Source organism: Solanum pennellii, chromosome 2, assembly GCF_001406875.1.
Source record: "Solanum pennellii chromosome 2, SPENNV200".
Classification (NCBI taxonomy): domain Eukaryota; kingdom Viridiplantae; phylum Streptophyta; class Magnoliopsida; order Solanales; family Solanaceae; genus Solanum; species Solanum pennellii.
In genome coordinates, this window is record NC_028638.1 from 53145157 (window position 1) to 53162533 (window position 17377).

General features: G+C 34.7%; 1 long non-coding RNA gene across 50 annotated transcripts in view; it reads right to left on the reverse strand.

Moving 5' to 3' along the window:
- Nucleotides 1–17377, reverse strand: part of LOC107010566 — a 61086-nt gene that overhangs the window by 41137 nt on the left and 2572 nt on the right. For 26 of the 50 annotated variants that reach the window (XR_003576360.1, XR_003576359.1, XR_003576344.1 and 23 more), the window contains 17 exons: nt 13570–17346; nt 13282–13482; nt 13034–13192; nt 12870–12965; nt 10653–10864; nt 10437–10556; nt 10237–10331; nt 10074–10158; nt 9251–9364; nt 9148–9161; nt 8993–9059; nt 8327–8839; nt 7947–8075; nt 7614–7717; nt 7497–7545; nt 5128–5190; nt 3320–4285 (listed from right to left, as the gene is read on the reverse strand). This is a non-coding gene — a long non-coding RNA (uncharacterized LOC107010566). Of the gene's footprint in view, nt 1–3319; nt 4286–4682; nt 4819–5127; nt 5191–7496; nt 7546–7613; nt 7718–7946; nt 8076–8326; nt 8840–8992; nt 9060–9147; nt 9162–9250; nt 9365–9892; nt 9981–10073; nt 10159–10236; nt 10332–10436; nt 10557–10652; nt 10865–10997; nt 11061–12869; nt 12966–13033; nt 13193–13281; nt 13483–13569; nt 17347–17377 lie in introns of all 50 variants that reach the window. The other 24 variants (XR_003576343.1, XR_003576366.1, XR_003576341.1 and 21 more) reach the window with 23 other exon arrangements.

Genomic DNA, 17377 nt, shown 5'->3' on the forward strand with positions numbered 1-17377 from the left:
ACCCACTACCCCACCCCACCACCACCCCAAAAAAATAATAACTTTGATTTAAAAAATATTTTCAATTTCATAAATTATTTTTTACTCTAGTAAAAATAAAAGATGTCTCTCAAAAATATTTTTCAATCATAAATTAAATACCAAAATCATTTTCGAAAAATATTTTCTACTCACCAACAACACATGAGAAAATAAATTCAATCTACTTATTTTTCAGAAAAACATTTTCCTCCATACCAAATACACCCATAGTTATTAGATATCGATATCTTAAAAGATATATTATATGGTCTATTATATTAGACATACGTTTTAGTATTTTTAAACTTTTAATAAATAAATTATTTAATGACAAAGAATGAAGAAAAAATTCTCAAAGTCATTTTATAGTTATGCTATAACAAATGTGCATTTGTGATTAATATATATTTGACTTATAATTATTTCAAGCAAAAATTATCGATCTTATTTTTCACATTAAAGAATGAGTTATCTTTTAAATAGTTATTATCATATATATTTTTCAGTGATGACTACAATGATAATTAAACTAATATAATAAGAGCATGTTTGGCTCAGCTTAAAAGCTGGTCAAACTGATTTAAAACCTGATTTTTGACTTATTTAGCTGTTTGGCAATACTCAAAATAACTTATTTTAAGTTAAAAAAAAATTATTTTAAGCCAAAAGTTAAAAGCTGGGGTAGGGTGCTTTTTTTTTTTTAGCTTATAAGCTGTTTTAAGTTGACCACATTTTTACTTTTTTGCCCTTAATATTTTTATACAATCTCCAGATTACCCACATAACCCTAAAATCTCTTTGTTCCATTTTTCCCTTTTCACGTTTGGCATAGCTACTGAATTTCTTCCTGTTCTTCCAATTTGAAGTGAACTACTAATACTTCTTCCTTTTCTTCCAATTTGAAGTCAAGACAATTACTATTACTAATGAATGAACATCTTAAATCTTTCAAGTGATCTATTCAAATTATATATTATTAAAATGTAAAATAAGTTGCACATATAACTTAAATAAAAATTTATATTCCTCTTATAAATAATTTGTGATAATAAAGAAATATGTGAATGATAGCAAAATATAATTATTTATGGCTGTAAAATATAAATTAATTAACTTTTATTATGTTAACAGTTTTTAAGGGTATTTCAGACATTTTGATTTAAAAAATTGTTTATCAGCACTTATTTGCCAAAAACATAACAATTTTTTTTTTTAATTTCAGCACTTTTATCCAAACGCATAACTGCTTATTTTAAAAATAAGTTTCAGCACTTTCAAAAGTACTTTTTTTAAAGCTTCTTTTATTAAGCCCATCCAAACGGGCCTAAACTCTTCCACTCCTATCAAAATAATAATTAAAAAAAAAACTCTTCCACTTCTTTAAATGTATGTATCTGTAAAAAAAAAAAAAAAAAAAACTCTTCCACTCTTAAACTCTTTAATTATTTAAAGTAAAAATTATCTATCTTATTTTTTTACATTAAAGGAGTTGTTTTTGAATAATTATCATCATATATTGATTTTTTTTAGTGATGACTACAATAAAAATTAGATTAATGTTAGAAAAACTCTTCCACTCTGCTACATGTATTAGGGACAAACATGGATACAACTATCGCTATACCTTTCTACAACCTACACTTCATGTACTCTAAAAAAATTAGTACTTTATTAATCTATGATAAATTTTATATAATAGTGTAGATAAATACACATCAAATTATTAATGACTTCATGACTTTTTATAAATATACATTTTTATTATATGATCCGTGTTTCAATTCTTCTTTTTTTGCCATTGCAAAGTAGAATCTCCGATACAACTTAATTTTTTTTCTTAAGATACTTTTTATGTTTTTTTTTCTTCTTTTTATCAAAATGTCAAGCGAAAAATTAAAATTTGAAAATATCTTTCTAGCAAATTTTTGAATAGACAACATCAAGACCTTGACTTAATTGATATTGTTTTAATTTATACACTTTTTATTGAAAATTAATCAATTAAGGCTATCAATTGTTTAAAAAATACATTTAATTTCGCACAAGTCGCGGGTAAGTACACTAGTGAAAAGATAAGCCTTAAAAAGAAGAATGAGAGACTAGAACATCCCATAACTATGCTGCTTCATACCATTTCTAATCTACCTATTATAAAATTTATATGTTTGATCACCTAAGAATACCTCTACGTATAAAATTATAAAATTATGCGTAATAAAATCAAATTAACACCAAAATATTATACCACCGATAACCATTAGAAAGTAAAAAATAAATAAATAGAAATTTTGGGGTTGTATAATTCGAATTAAAGCACCACAAAAATGAGCAAGTTTTTATTATAATATTTAAAGTTTTAAACTTAAAAATATTCAACAAATTCACTCTCAATTATTTCTTGAAACCTCTACATTCATCAATTACGAAACAATAATATTTATCAATAAAACTAGGAAAGGTAAGACAATAAGTGTTTCTTTTCCTAGAAAGAAGCGAAATCCTTTTAGGCTCCTAATGAAAAGCGTAATAACTTCTAGATTTTGCTAGCTTTTAATAAAACAAAAGCATCAAATCTCGCAAAACTTCCAAAAACACTTGAACTTAACGATAACATATGAAGGGAAAAACAAATATAAAAGCACCATCCTTCGAAATTTCATCTCCTCCAATTCTTGTATAATAAAAAGAAAATTGAGAGGAAGGGAGTAATGTAAAAATAGGGGGGTAGTTAAGTGCATTGCAGATAAATTTTTCATATACCATGACACGGCATTTAAGCAAGAATATAAGCAAGATTCCACATGAGAAAGATTAAAGTTAAATTGAATGAAGGCATGAAATATGAAAGCTAGTTAGTGTAAATGGACTAACCTGTTGAAGAAACTCTAACAGATAGACTAACGCCCAATATAAACAGAACATCAGAACCTCTCATAACTTACATATGGTAAATGAAGAAGAAATACAGAGTATAATGACCAGAGATTTTCACAAAGACATGGCATTGAAGTCAATAGCTTCCTATCCAACTCATAGCAAAATGTCTACAAAATCAGACAATGTAACCAGTGAAACAAATTTCAGTAATCCTAAAAAGTGCAAACGTTCTCAAGTTTAATCTAGAGCATGGTCGTCGAAATTAAGGGGAACAAAACGCAGTCCTCCACTTACATGTGCTCCAACTTCCTCCACTCATCAAAGAAAATCATCATTAATATATATTTCACTCTTTTAATTCTTCAAAGAACAGAAAAGATACTAACACAGTACCTCTAACCTGAAGGAGGTAAGTTGATACCTTTTGAAACAAAGAGTACATAAAAAAGTATCCTCGAAAGCTCTTGAGTCTCTACTCTCTAGAATAATACAAAGATCAACAGTGTCAAAGCTGCATTTCCAACCTCCATAGCTGAAGAATGAAGATCAACCTAAATTTTTTGGTAGGATTCTACTTTTTCTGAATAACAGAAAATTTTCATTTGAATTAAACGACTGAGATTGACCTGCAAGTTTCAAACTCCTGAGAATATGAGCGACCCCTCTACCCTGACCCTACTTAAAAATCACAGTACAGCTGAATGTCACTATCTCGGAAAGATAGCAAGGCTCCCAAGATGATTGATGCAGCAAATGTCTAGATTCACAAAAATTGATGTAGATTCGTAAAAAAAAAAAACTGCAAATTTCATCTTAATGGAAGCAGAAATAATTGGGTAAGCAAAAAACAGGAGACTAAGTCATCAATGCCAACAAAAATCACAGCTATGTTCCACAGAGTTCTTTGAAGGCCTAAAAATCAAATCATATAAAACTTATCTTGGGCAGTTTAGATTCAACAAGAACAGTGAATATATCTGAGATCTACTTCGCTGCTCAATGTCAGAAACACTGTCAAAACTCGTAGCTATGTTATTAAGTAATTTTTGTATTGGTTCTTAAGAAACAAATCTTGAATTGAAACCTGCATTACGAAGGTCAAGGAAAACAAACACACCATAAAAGGAAAGCATCCAATTTAGTAAATGTTAACCAAAGATTAGTTTCCTGTTTTTCTTTGTCAGGACAATATACTGAAAAATACTGAAGGACCTGCAAATTAAACAGTGGTTTTTAAAGAAACAAACTGTAGAAAAGATAACTTATCACGTCTCTTTATCCTGAAAGCTTGCATTCAATTTATTAAGGGAGCTCGAATGAATTCCAACCATTGGACAACAGCGGCAAGGAGAAGAAAAAGCACGTGTGCAAAGGCAGGTCATCCTCACTGCAAGCAAATGAACAAAATCTAAGAAACCAGACAGGAAATATCCTTGAGTTAGCCAGTGTATCAAAGGCGAACCCCTTTCAATATCAATAATTTTGAAGGAGACACTGGGATGTGCAAGGGAGATTCTTTGTTGAGACTCTTCCGGAAAATGAAAGACCCGATTTGGACTTCAACAATATATATTCAAACTAAAAGATCAATCAGATGAGTACGGCTTTAGAAGTAAACTAGACAGGAAATATCCTCAGAGGAAATCCTACTCGACGAACCTAACATGGAAATTTTCTCATGCAGAGCACCCAAGTTGACAAGAGGGACAGTAATTAGTCACCCGTGAGCACACTAACAAACGAAAAGATGTCATTGATAATACGCAATGTTCTCCTAAACATACCATCAAATGCAGTTCCAATGCAGATATTTCCTTAAATGCAATTTTCGACTCACTTGAACACACAATGGAATCTGCTTCAACTCCTCAACAATGAGGAACATTCGGAAGACAACAATGCATCAGTACATAATTGCACCTACGAAAATATATAAATAAATGGAATGACAATATCAGGAATCAATCCATCAATTATGCTTCACCAAAATTAGTTAGCCTGCCATATTGATCTTCATTCCTCTGTATCTGTTCCACTCTATCCATATCGGAGTTATTGTTCCAACACAAATGAACACAAAGCGAACAGGAATAAAGAAAATTATCTTAAATCACTTTTGGTTTTAATTCCCTGTTCTTTCTCTTTATCATATGTGGGGGTGTGGGTGGAGGCGAGAGCATCAAGGTAGCTCCAGATTCATAAATTAAAAAGTAAATTATTCCTGCAAACCTTGTTTTTTCAAGACCCGATTCACTGATAGGGTACTGTTGATGATCCATCTGCATCAGCAAGCTGTCAGTTGCAAAGACATTATTTAGACAACATGACATGGCACTTAAACAAAAACTTAAGCAAGATTCTATAAGAAAGATTTAGAGTTAAATGAAGCAGTAAAATATGAGAGCTAGTTAGTGTTGATGGACTAAACCCTAGAATTTATTCTTACAGATCCACATCAGTTAGATTAACGTACAAAATACAAGAAACCTGTATTATCAAGAAAACAATTATATCTGATGAAACACGTGCAAGAGAATCTTGTTAGCTAGTGGCTATTTCCTAAAACATGAACGATGTCATGAGTACTTCTCCAAATAAGTTGGAAGCTATGCAACCTTCAAGGCCCTATAATTCAAAAAGAGAAGAAAAAAAATCCCAGAAGTAAAAATTCATGATTCACTCGCTACAATCAATCCAATTATAGCATAAAATGGACCTTAAGTGACAATGTGCACAAATGACACTTGAAAGCCTTAATCCCTCTAAAATCCTTCTTGCATTCAACAAGATGAAGCACAAAACTGATATAAACTGTGCTATTGATACCTCAGAATGGAACAACTACCCTTCTCTGTTTTCCACGCTTAAGACAGACATATATCCTTGAGAGGTAGGAAAAGGAATGCTAAAGAAAATAACCTTAAAGTGTAGTAAAAGGTTCCAGAATGTAGGTGTGAGCAATCTCTTCCAGCCCAATTCTTATGTCCTATTAGTTGAGAGCCTCTATGATCTTGGTAGAAAATCAAACTATTTTTCATATAATGCCGCCCGTCCGGCCAATGATTATGTTAGAAAAAGTTGGGTCATTGTGAATCTTTCTGGTGACTATTTTCTCAGAGCTAATTTGTGTAGCACCGCGCCATCACTTCGGTGACTACTTTCTTATATCTAATTTATGTAGCAAATGTGCCATCATTCTGGTGACTACTTTTTCATATTTAATTTGTGTAGCAACGTGTCATCATTTTGATAACTACTTTTTCATATTTAATTTGTGTAACACCGTCCTATCATTCCGGTGAATACTTTTTCATATTAAATTTTTGTCTAACCATGATATCCTTCTGGTGACTTTTTTTTTTGCATGTCTTATCTGCGTAGCACCGTGCATCTATCAGAATTACTTTTCATATTTAATTTGTGTAGTACTGTGAATCTTTTTCCGAACTACTTTCTCATATTTGAGTTGCATAGCACCATGTGTCTTTTCGGTGACTCCTCAGATTTGATTTGCGTAGTCCCATTCGTCTTTCTGGTGACTCCTCAAATTTGATTTGCGTAGATATGTACCATCATTCCAATCCTACCCATATAATTTCTCTTTTTCATTACTCATATAATTTCTCTTTTTCATTGTGTTGTGCCACATTCCGACCCTACCCATATTATTTCTCTTTGTCAATGGGATCGTTCCATCAATTCGAACTATCCTATATAATTTCTATTTTCTAGTTGGGTCATGACATCATTCCGACCCTACCCATATAATTTTATTTCTTACATTGTGACCACTTTTAGCCACCAAATCTCATACTCCGGCATATGAGCATGTTTCGGCAAATTTCTTTGGTTGACTTGTTTAATATCAACTCATCTATTGATTCCAACATGATCCATATACTTTATACTAGGTTTTGAGCACTTTGTTGCACGGGGGAGTTAAGTAGCCTTATATGTCGATTATGTGAGTCATTCTATGCTTTGAAGCAGTCTTTGCAGGTTTGGTTCAACACTGAAATTTTATCTCTATCTTTACTAACATTATGCATCAAATCCAGTATTTAATGAGAAGACAAGCACATCTCACATTGAGATTGACTGTCAATTTTGTGAAGTCGACCGAACAACTTGCGGATATCTCATCAGGTGCCTCATCGGTCCTCGTGTTAATTACATTTTAACAAGCTAGGTACATGAATTGCTGAGGGGGAGTGTTAGAATAGGAATAGGTTTATACAATCATATTGGAATAGAAATAGATTTATACAATCATATTAGAATAGGAAAATAATCATACAATCCTATTAGAAAAGGAATAGGAATACTAAATAGTATCCTACTAGGTAAAGGATTGTATACTAGACACAACAACAATTCAATAATATTTTTTCCCTATATAAGAGTTTTAAGTCTCCCCCTCACAAGCCAAGCAGCACAAGGAAAATCCATTTCAAATTAGATGACCATAAACGTACTGAATCTTGCTCGAAATCAAGATAGGTTGTTGTCCTCTTTTGTCCAGATAGGACCTAATAATTCACTAAGTTACACACATTACATTGAAATGACACATCAATGAGTTATTAGGCAATCATTACCTACTCAAGCAGTTCTTCAAAACGAATGAATTCACTCATATGCAGCATGCTGTACAACATGACAATTAGTGTAATGTTCAAAGATAATAATCATTGACTATGTAAAAAGGGACTCACGTTCATTTTGTCATGGGCCTCAGTTTCTACATAAGAATATACACTCCCAGACGATCACAATGTGATGGAACAAAAGATAAAGCACCCTATGACACTCTCCATTTCTTCAGAAATATCACAAAATTGCAATAAAAAAGAGTAAGACTATTTGGTTAAAGTATTAGTCATGCAGGGAATGTTTACGCAGTGATAATAATGTAAAAACTGCTATGTGATAAATAATAATGTAGGGATCCTAACGCGGGGAATAATAAAGGAGTTATGCTATGCAGGGACTATCTACTATAAAGAGATTTTTGCCTGTAAATACTCATCCTTTACGGGAATTTGAACATTAAGAGACAATGCGCCACAAATGACACTTGAAAGGCTTAAACCCTCAAAAATCTTTCTTGCTTTCAACAAGATGCAGCACATAACTGATATAAACTGTTATTGATACCTCAGAATGGAGCAAGAAACCTGAGAAGAAGTGCTCGTCAGGAGTTGTTTTCCACATGTAGATAGGCATATATCATTCAGAGGGAGGAATATGAATGTTGAAGAGAATAAGCTATAAAGTGTAGTAAAAGGTTTGAGAATGTAGGTGAGCAACTAATCCTGTATTAATAACTACAACACCTTTCACTTCTAGGACTGATTTGCAAATGGTTTACATGTACTTAACTTCTTGAGTGTATAATATGACAAAGACAAGTATTAGAGAATGTTACCGCAAGAAGTGTGACAGATGTTGGCAGCTTGTGAATCAGAATCAAGTCCTGCTTTAACCAAACCAAAACATATTAACTTCATGCTCAGAGTTAGACTTCACAATAGCACACTCAGGATATGGTGGCAGAGGAGACAGTCTCAACTAAAAGATGGCAGGCCAGAACCATATTTTTCAGCAATCTGTTTAAAGAAATCGATAAGATGATCATATCAGGCTTCTGTGCAAAGAACAGCTCCACATAAATGCTTTCCTTCTCACATGCATCACATTTGAATCTTATGAAGTTCAAGAGACTCCCCAAAATGAGGCATCCTCTGTTGATCTGCCAGCTACAATTGTTTAAGACTCCTCTAATCCAGAACCTAACAGGCAGTCTGATTTATAACTGGATCTAGCTGAAGCACTGAATTTGTTATCCAGTAAATCATCCTCTGTAGGTAAAGCATTAGATGTAAGGGGGTGCGCAGAGTTTGTGGATTTTCGTTCTCCAAACAATGTGGATTCTAACACACTGCAGAAGTTATCAAAAACCAGAGTAAAAACTTGTTAGAGCCACTTCTAAGTAATCCAGATGCAGATACTACTCCTTATTTATCAACTCAATGACAACGAGACAGCACACCATAAGATTTCTAAAATCGCAGGTAGCTTTGCGCAGAATTACCTGTTATACCAAGATTTTGTCTACAATCATCAATTCCAAGGTACAAACACTTGTCAACCTGTTAACACTGCCAAGAAAAGAGACCAAGTTAGTAGACTTATGGGTTTATATCTATCTTAATGGATACTACCAGCTAAAACTCAAAAGAACTTTACCTTCAAATGCCGTCCTGCAAACAGTGCCAAGAACAAAGACCAAGTTAGTAGGTTTATACCTATCCTAATGGATACTACCAACTAAAACTCAAAAAAACTCTACCTTCAAAACCTTACGATATCCATTCAGCCTCCCGTGAGTTTTAGAAACAACTACCAAATGTAGAATCTTTGACTTGAAAACACGCATGCTACCACCCATATGCGCTTTTGAACCCTGTGAACATGGTCTATAGATTATAGTAAAATTCATTTAAAGGGAAGCAGAAATGATTAGGTAAGCATATAACAGGAGTCTAAGTCATAATGCCAACAAAAATCACACCTAAATTCCACAGAGATCTTTCAAGGCTTCAAAGTCAAATCATATAAAGTTTATCTAGGGCAGTTTAGGTTCAACAAAAACAGTGAATATGCTCAATGTCAGAAACACTGTTCAAACTCGTAATCCATCTCGTAAAACAGAAAGTACAACTTCAGGTGACCATTCAAAAGAAAGTACAACTGTGGGTGATGCTTCAAAAGAAAGTACAACTTTATATGATCATCCAAAAGAAGATGCAACTTCAGATGATTCTTCAAAAAAAGGTACAACTTCAGATGTTCTTTTAAAAGAAGGTACAACTTCAGATGATCCTTCAAAAGAAAGTACACAACTTCAGGTGATGAAGTAAAATAATAAATCGAGGACAACTTTCTGCACATCAAAACTCATTAGATCAATGTCAAAGAAACTAAAACTTACCATCGTTGCCATCCATCCACACATAGCAAAGATAGAATTTGAAAGAGGCTACGTAGCCTAGGAGACTTAGAAAAAGACAATGTAATACCTAATGCATTCATGATCAGTAATAACACAGTCTAAGATAATCTTGAAAAGTGGGTGAAACAAATGAAGCCAATCAACTGAAACATGCACTAACCTGAACAAATGGCAGGAACGGTTTACCCTATTTTTATTCCCCATCGCGTGGACTTGTGCACTCCCCTTTACCTTGTAATTTGTTACTACAGATGTACCAAAAACATGCACTAGAAAAGTTCAGCTCTTACTCATGTCAGGAACACATGGCAGGAATGGTTTACCTTCTTTTAACTCCCCATCGCGTGTACTTGTACACTCCCCTTAAGCTTGAGAATTTGCTAATCCAGATATTAACAAGTTCCATTTCACACTTGGCCTGAAGAGAGCAACATCAGGTTGTTTGAGTAACCAACATATTTTTTTTATATTGAGATAATATCAGAAATATACCTAACCCTCCCAAGAAATTTGATATCATTACCTTACATCGTGATACCCCTTCACCACAACTTGAAGTGGAAGATTGATCACACTGATGGTATGACTGCTGTGGAAGCTCCGAGCAGATAGCTTCTGCAGATGATGCAGTCTCCTTACAGGTCTAGTTTCAGCATGATGGAAAAGAATATCAATTAGTTGCCCACATTTTCTGTGACCATTGATTACTAACACAAACAAGCACTGAAGGACAACTTACCTGGCATGAGTATCACATCATGAACAGTCTTCTTATTATTATTTCTCGCTGCCTTTCTTGAAGACAAACTCTTGGCAAAGAATTTCTCTCCATCTGTTTTTCCTAGATTCTGCAAAAATCCAATCTCTCTCCTGACAGTGCACTCTCCAGTGTAGCTTTCCAACTCTGGGCCCTGCGCCTCTTTTTCTTTATCTCACAATTCACAGGTGTATCTGAAAAGAGGAGCAGGGAATGGAATAGCAACAGATGAGGAGGATACTTCAACAACTATATTCTTATCTAGGTTTTCCAAAGTAGCTTGAGAGAAAAGAAAGTGATAAATGTTGATACTGCAATTGCTCTCACCGGCAGAGTTACTTTAAGTCTAGAGAATCGCGACAGTATACTCAATAAAGAGAAGAACCACACCTGCATATATGGAAGACAAAATTACCTACCAAAGTGATCTGTTTCAGTCGGACTGCACTACATAACTCATGCCTCACACAGGATAATCTCTCCAAAAGGAAATTCCAGCTTGCTAACCGATGCTATTTATGCCACAAGCACACAGAAAGTGTCAACCACTAGCTACTGCACCGCCCAGCTGCCTCTCACCTATGGAATATGTTTTGTTGTTTTTTGGCCTTTCTTTGGTCATGCCTTTCTTTGTTAGGGATGCTCTTGAAAGTTGGAATTCATGGGATGTTGACAAAGCCACCAAGAGTATGTTGATGATGATCCCTGGTGTTATCTTCTGGTGTTTATGGACAAAGAGGAACAAAAGATGTTTTGATGGAATTTCAACTTCTAGAGATCTCTGGCGAGGCAGATGTCTAGTTAGCCTTTTTAGTTGGTCCAAACTGACCCCTGTAAATAATTTAGAACTCTTCTTGGATTTTGTTAGCTCTATAGCTTAGGAAGAGGCTACAAATCCTTTTTTTGTGAGCTTAAATGATCTATCCTTATTCCTTGTAAAGCTTGCATCTTCTTGATGCCTTGAAATGAATCTACTTACTTCATCAAAAAAAAGAGAAGAACCACACCTTCCCCACCTAACCTTTTGTTTCTTTTCTCATGGCGTTAAGTCAAACCACTTCTCTCTTAACCTACGTATGGTACACAAAGTAAAAATTCCGAGCAAGTGATGACCAGTGCTTTTAACAAATAACATGGCATTGAAGTCAGTAGCTTCCTATCCAGTTCATAGCAAAATGTCGACAGAATCCGACAATGTAATCAGTTAAAACAAAATTCTGTAACCCTAAAAAGTGCAACAGTTCTCAAGTTTGATCTAGAGCATGGTCTGCAGTCGAAAAACTAAGAGGAACCAAACACAGTCCTCTGCTTACATTGCTCCCACTTCCTTCACTAATCAAAGAAAAATAAGAATTTTGTTAATTCCTTAGAGCCTAACCTGAAGGAGGTAAGTTGATACCTTTTGAAACAAAGGGTACATAAAAAGGTATCCTCAAAAGCTCTTGAGTCTCTAGAATAATGCAAAAGATCAACAGTGTTAGCATATTTGTTAGGTCAAAGCTGCGTTTCCAACCTCCAGAGCCGAAGAATGAAGATCAACCTAAAATTTTTTGCTAGGGCTCTATTTTTTCTGAAAAAAACAGAAATTTTTCTTGTGAATTAGATGGCCCAGATGGACCTACAAGTTTCAAACTCCTGATGAGCCACCCCTCTACCCTGATCCCACTCAAAATCATATACAGCTGGACGTCACAATATCCTAAAGATAGCAAGGCTCCAAGAAGATTGATGTAACAAACATCAAGATCTACGAAAGTTGATGTAAATTTGTAAAAAAAAAAGACTGTGAAATTCATTTCAAGGGAAGCAGAAATGATTGGGTAAGCATAAAGCAGGAGTCCACGGATATCTTTAAAGGCTCCAAAGTCAAATCATATAAAGTTTATCTAGGCAGTTTAGGTTCAACAAAGACAGTAAATATATCTGAGATTTACTTCGCTGCTCAATGTCAGAAGCACTGTCAAAACTCGTAGCTATGTTATTAAGTAATTTTTGTATTGGTCCTTTGAAAAGAAATATCAAAATTGTATCTGCATTACGAGGGTCAAGGAAAACAAAAACACCGTAAAAAACAAACATTGAATTTAGTAATTGTTAACCAAAGATTAGTTTTTCGTTTTTCTTTTTCTTTAACTGAAACATGCACCAAAAAATTTCTGCTCATATTCAAGTCAGGAACAAATGGCAGGAATGGTTTACCTTATTTTGACACCCCATCGCGTGTACTTGTGCACTCCCCTTGACCTTGTAATTTGCTATTTCAGATGTTAAACAAGTTTTATTTTCACACTTGGCCTGAAGAGAGAAACATCAGGTCGAGTGAGTAACTAATTTATTTGATTGAGATAATGTCAGAAACAGACCTAACCCTCCCAAGAAATTATAACATCACGGTAAATCAGAGAATACACCGTCACCACAACTTGGGGTGGGAGATTGATCACATTGATGGGATGATTGCCATGGAAGCTCCGACCAGATAGTTTCTGCAGAATGATGCAGTCTCCTTACAGCTCTAGTATCTACACAATGGAAAGGAACATTAATTAGTTGCACACAGTTCCTGTCATCATTGATTATTAACACAAACAAGCACTACAAGACAAATTACCTGGCATGAGTGGCACATCATTAACAGTCTTAATATTCTTATTTCCTGCTTCCTTCTTGCAGACTCACTTATGGCAAAGAACTTCTTGCCATGGTAAAATGGAAGAGTGTATGACTCCTTCTAATCTTCTTCTTCCTTATAAGCTCATCTGGTTTACCTCGATTTCCAGTATCAATCCATTTATGCAAGTTCCCATCCACCCTAGAGGAGAGCATAGCTCATTGTATCAATAATCCTTAAGATTTTCTTGTCTACAATCATCAATTCCAAGGTACAAAAGAACTTCACCTTCAAACCTTTCGATATCCATTTGGCATCCTATGAGTTTTAGTAACAATTTTCAATGAAGAAAGGCTGGAAATACAGCTCTGAACCACTCCTTTCAAGCCAAAGCTTGCTAGGAAAGCATGCATAACATCTGAATGGCAATATTTTGATGTCGCTGGTGAAAAGAAAGTAGACAAAACAATAGTTAATTGACATGGCCAGTCGAAAAGAAAGCACAATAGAAGATGAAAGAAACAGTCACATATGTTGTCTTCATAAGATGGGCTAAAAGTACCTAAGCATGAATATGTATGTTCCAGCTTAACAATAAATAATCAAAACATGCCTACATACAGAAGTGGTCAACAAGTTTAAAGATGAAAAAGTGTTGAACATCATGCTTATGATGGTGCCTCTCACATACAAAGCTCCGGGTGCCAAATCCGAGAAAAGATATAGTTTAGCCACTTGGTAATATCATTAGGAGAAGTCCTCCAGAACGGCTTCAGATGAAGATACAGACAATGCAGTAAGGTTGAAGGAAGTACTTACAGTTATGCAGATTTAGAATCTCTGACTTGAAAATACGTTCTTATCAGTTTTTGGAAGGCATCTATTTTTGCACTGTAAAGTAGCAGCAGGCATATGAAGTATATTCTTATCAGTTTCTGGAACTACCTGGGTCATGCCAAATAGTACTAAAGAAGCCTATGAGAGCTGGTGTTCGTGGAGAGTTGGGAAACCCATCAAAAAAACATGACGCATGGTGCCTGCTACTATCTTTTGGTGCATCTGGAATGAAAGGAATCGTACATGTTTTGATGGGATTTCAATTCCTAACCCCATTCTTAATCCAACTATTAAGTCTACTTATATAGTTGGTTCACCCAGGCCCTATGATCATGTTGATCTTTTTTTGGACTTTGTCTCTTTAGTTATTTAGAAAATTATATTTTTGCCTTGCATCTTCTTGATGCCTTCTAATGAAATCACCATACTTCATCAAAAATATATGTTCTTCTTGATCCAAGACGCATGCTACCACCCATATGCGCTTTTGAACCCTGTGAACATGGTCAACAGAATGATATAGCTGCTACTAAAATGAGACCTAAAACACATGAATATCATGAGGGAAATTCATGATAAAGGGGAAGTATCAGAACTAATTTCCGCATAAAAATTACACAAGGATTGTGAGTGTTGGTATCAAACTCTGTACTGTTCGCATATTGAAACCCAAGAATGGATGTAGCATACTCGATCACAGCAATTTGCATGCCTAGACATATGCCCGGGTAAGGAATCCTGTTTTCACGGGCATATTTGGCAGCAAGTATTTACCCTCCACACGTCTATCACCAAATCCGTCTGGAAATAAAACAGCAGCCTCCCCCTATTAACAGATGACTCCGTCAAACATCACAAGAGTACATAAGATTAAGTAGGGGTACTAAAGAGTAAGCTTGGCTATCATTAAAGTCGAATTTCCTTTATACGAAGGTCAAGGAAAACAATAACACTGTGCAAAACAAAGATACGATATAGTAAATGTCAACCAAATATAAGTCTTCCGATTTCTTTTGCCAGAACAACATACTGAAATAAGTGGACGCGGAAATACTGAAGGACCTGCAAAGCTTAACAGGTCGTTACAGAAACAAAGTGTAGAAAAGATAACTTATCACATCCCTTATCCATTAATTTGGGCCTGTAGTTAGGACCTGAGAAGGTATCCTGAGAGCTTGAATGAAGAATCACTTCAATTCAATTTGTTAAGGGAACTCAGAGGAATGCCAAACCCCACTGGACAATAGCAGCATCAGAGAAGGAGAAGCACATGTGCAAAGTATATCATCCTCACTGCATTCAAACTTACAAAATCGAAGGAACCAGAAGGAAATATCCTTAAATTAGCTGGTATAACAGAGACTGACCTTTCAATATTAACAATTTTGAAGGAGACACTGGGAAGCACAAGGGAAATTCGCAAGGACTATTTCAGAGAATGCAAGACCTTCATTCGTCTTCCAAATTATATATGGAAACCAAAAGATCAATCAGGACAGAGTAGAAGTAGATCAATATTTATTTGTTTGAATTGTGAGAAAGTTAGAAGTAATTGGAGTGCATTTGCTTCCTTTAAACTGGTTGGTTGTAAAATACATCACGAACAATGATTACAAAGAGAAAAATCCAAGAAATTACCTTATTAGCAAACAATAGTCAACACTTGTATCATGTAGGCTTATACATAATTACCTATTCTACCAACATCTTGTCTACAATCATCAATTCCAAGGAATAAACGCTTGTCGACCTGTAAATATTGGCAAGAACAAAGACGGCCAAGTAAGTAGTTTTACACCTATCCTAATGGATCCTACAAACTAAAACTCAAAAGAACTTTACCTGAAATCTTACAATATCCATTTGGATTCCCATGAGTTTTAGTAACAATTGTCAACAAAGAAACGTCACAAATAGAGCTTAGAGCCTCTCATTTAAAGCCAAAACTTGCTGGGAAAGCATGCAATTAATCTTAATGGTTGTATTTTGATGTAGCTGGTGTAAAGCAAGCATACGAAGCTAGTTAAAATGGCCAGACAGCATACACTACTCTCTAGAATAATGCAAAGATCAAAGTGTCAAAGCTGCATTTCCAATCTCCATCGCTGAGGAATGAAGATCAACCTAAATATTTTGGTAGGTTTCTACTAATTCTGAAAAACAAAATTTTTTTATTGAATTAGATGACCGAGATTGACCTGCAAGTTTCAAACTCCTGAGAAAATGAGCCACCCCTCTACCCTGACCCTACTAAAAAATCAATATACAGCTGAATGTCACTATCTCGGAAAGATAGCAAGGCTCCCAAGATGATTGATGCAGCACATATCTAGATTTACAAAAATTGATGTAGATTCGTAAAAAAAAAAAAAAACTGCAAAATTCATTTAAAGGGGAGCAGAAATGATAGGGTAAGCATAAAACAGGAGTCTAAGTCATAAATGCCAACAACTATCACACCTATGTTCCACATAATTCTTTGAAGACCCCAAAGTAAAATCATATAAACTTATCCTGGGAAGTTTAGGTTCAACAAAAAAAAGTGAACATATATGAGATCTACTTCGCTGTTCAATGTCAGAAAATTGTTCAAACTCGTGATCCAACTTCAGATGATCCTTCAAAAGGAAGTACAACTTCAGATGATCCTTACAACTGTGTATGATCCTTCAAAGAGAAGTACCATTTCAGATGACCATCCAAAAGAAGATACATACGACTTCAGATTATCCTTCAAAAGAAGGGACAAGTTCAGATGATCTTTCAACAGAAGGTACAACTTCAGATGATCCTTCAGAGAAAGTACACAACTTCAGTTGAGGACGTAAAATAATAAATTGAGCACGACTTTGTGCACATCAAAATGCATTAAATCAATGTCAAAGAAACTAAAACTTACTGTCGTTCTCATCCATGCATACATAGCAAAGACAGAAATTGAAAGAGACTACATGGCCTAGGAGACTTAGAAAAAGACAATGTAATATCTAATGTTTTCATGATCAGTAATAACGCAGTCTAAGATAATCTTGAAAAGTGGGTGAAACAAATGAAGCCAATTAACTGAAACATGCACTGAAAAATTTCAGCTCTTATTCAAGTCAGGCATGAACAAATGGCAGGAACAGTTTACCTTATTTTGACTCCCCATCGTGTGGACTTGTGCACTCCCCTTTTCCTTGTAATTTGTTATTTCAGATGTTAACAAGTTTTATTTTCGCACTTGGCCTGAAGAGAGAACCATCAGATCGTGAAAGTA